The sequence below is a fragment of the Apis cerana genome, linkage group LG1 (genome assembly GCF_029169275.1).
Source record: "Apis cerana isolate GH-2021 linkage group LG1, AcerK_1.0, whole genome shotgun sequence".
Lineage (NCBI taxonomy): Eukaryota > Metazoa > Arthropoda > Insecta > Hymenoptera > Apidae > Apis > Apis cerana.
In genome coordinates, this window is record NC_083852.1 from 19224140 (window position 1) to 19227003 (window position 2864).

Genomic DNA, 2864 nt, shown 5'->3' on the forward strand with positions numbered 1-2864 from the left:
GGTCGAAGAAAAGGGCGCGTAAGGTAGACGAGAAATATGTTTTCAAAGAATATCTCGAAGAGGGAGAGGAAGAAGAGGAGTCGTCGCGGCCGGTGGCCCGCGTCCGGTAGAAACGGTAAACGGTGCACCGGCTTAAAGCCCGTGGAATTATCCTCCTGTAAACACCTACCTAATTAAGATTGGAACATTTTAACGTCCTGCTCGGGGACCCCAATAAACCGCCTAACGTACAGCCAGTTTGTTAGGCGCTTATGGGATCGTTTAATTAATATTGGCGTCGGACCAGCGCGGCCGGCTCGAACGACCGACCACCTCCGGCGCCTCCATGTCTTGCCCCTGTACACTTGCAACTTGCACCGTCTAACGTGTTTCCAGGGACCAGCTTCCAGCTTCTTTCTCTTCCCCCTCGCCTTTATCTCTTCCCTTATCTTTCCCTCTTTTCCACACTTCTTTATTTTTCACGGATTCTGAAGCGCAAGCCCTCGCGATGGAAACAAGTTGAACGTACGCGTGTCTCGAACAGTTGTGCTCTCCAACCTTTCACGATATCCATTCACGATACCCTCGTATCGTCGTTACTTTCTTCCTCGCGGTCGTTGGAAGGGAAACGAAGAAACGCGCAAACTGGCAGGATCTGGACGAGAACGGGGCACGAGGAAGAGAAGAGAAGAGAAGAGAGAACAAGCAACGGGCACGTTGCCGGCACACGGCACTCGGTTCTGCCTCTCTGGAAGGCGAGCAGGACGATTAATCACGGTCGCGTTTTGCGGTTTTGTCGCGCGTCACGACCCACGTGCGTTCCGCGGACCCCATTGTTCCGCGTCTAATCGTTCCAGGAACGGTGCCGAACGATCGTTCTTCGTGGGAGAGTTGGTTGACTCGCGTGTGCGCCGGTGTTGTCCATTCACTCGCCGCGTCCATCGTCGACACAACCTCCGTCATTTTCTCTTCGTTCCTCTTTTACGATTCATTGTCGCGAGAAACTATCGCGCCCGCTAAATCCAATATCCGGGAACAATGTCCCCGGACATCGTGTCAGGATTTGCCGCGTCACATCCGGATAATAAATAAACGCGCGAACGCGGTAAACGAACATTGGTTAAATGGAGCATCGCGTCCGGTCCAAGTAGGTGTGTTATCCTCTCCTCGGCGGCGATGTATTCATTAAGCCGTAATAACCGCCACGGATCGGCGGATGTCGAGCGAAATTGAATTACCACCGGAAGATCCCGCGAGGAACGGGAGGAGCAAAAATGTGGCGCGTCTCGGAGAAACGAAGAGAATTTAAAGTCCGAGGATACGAGGTTCGGTCGATACGCGGTCGGTAAGTCCACGACCAATTTCGAAGGGGGCCATTTTTCCCTCAAAGGGGAACGTGGACGGCAGCTGAAAATTACCCCGGTTGGACCACCCAGTCGGCTCAAAGCGGACCAATCTCTCGGCTATGGGCTAATCGAGTCGAGACGGGCCGGCCGGTGCGGGATGGTGGGGCTAATTGCAGCTCACCACCTTCCTACCCTCCAGAGGTCGACCTCTCTATTAAGAGACCTTTACGCGGTCTCCTCTCGCGCGCGCGCACGCACGCACGCAAGTATATCCTCTCCGCCGCGTCACGTATTAAATTGGAGGGTGTAAGCGCGATCCTAAATTTTTTACTTAACCCCTGCCAACGAGTTTTCTCGAGGACTCTCGAGGATCTCCTTCTCTCTCCTAGAGCCTCTGCCCTTATCCACCCCCTCCGTTTATCCTTCGCCTCGTTTGCGATCATCCACGCTCTTCCTTCCTTTCGCGAGCAAGGATCGAGAAATTTGCGTATCAATTTTGTGTCAACTCGAAAGCCTGAATGTCGTGTGCCATCGATTCGGGTTCGAAGAAGTTGGAGAACAGCTCGAATGTTCGAATACGATGTAAACGTAAACGTTTGTCCTTCACCTGATCTTTTTCTCGATGGATATTTTTTTTTTGTTGGGGATACGCCCTCCCCCTATTCTCTCTCTCTCTACTTTCGTTTCACGAACAGATTCGAGAAATTTGCATGTACGCGTCAACGTTTTACAACTTGATAGTCCTCCTAAACCTCCTAATCATCGTAGATCGAATCGGAGAACAGGGATCGACCGACGAACGACCATAGAAGTTCGTATCGAATCCCCTACTATCCGGACAATAAGACGGACGCGTTAATTTTCACGTTCCACGAACGGATACGTTCGTCCATCCAAAAGGATGAGACGAACAACGGGCGAGAGCTGTTGTCAAAGTGGAAAAAAGATTTCTCCTCACGAGGTTTATGGCTTCCGCTATCGCCGAAACGTGGCGAGCGTGTCGCGATACGGCGCGAGCCTTCTTCCCCGGCTTTATGGTTATGCGAAATTCCTCTCTCTCCCGTGTGGTCGTAAAACTATTTTATAGGAGATGTAGACACCGGTTGTTTATTGCTTGCACGACCTCTCCCGTGTACAAGGTCGAATTACAGCTAAAAGCCTGTGTTCTACACGACGCGATAATATACGAGGCCTCCTAACGTCTCGCCGATTTCCTCTCCGTCTTTGCCGTCCACCGTTTCACCGATCATTCTCCTCCGATCACGCGCTCCAATATTTTTTATATCACGATTCCTTTTGTTTCTAGTTCTCTTGTACGGATTGCTGGGGATGCGCTCGACTTACCTTAAAGAAAAAAAGAAAGAAAGAAAAAGAGGAGAGAGAGAGAGAAAAAGTTTCGATTCCCTTTGGTGTCCCTCGTTGCGCTTCTCCTCCCCGAGAAGCAACGATCCACGACGATTGAAACGATCGAACGATCGATTATACGAAGATCGTGCGATTGTGGCGCACGGTTGTGGGAGAATAACGAACGAGAATTCG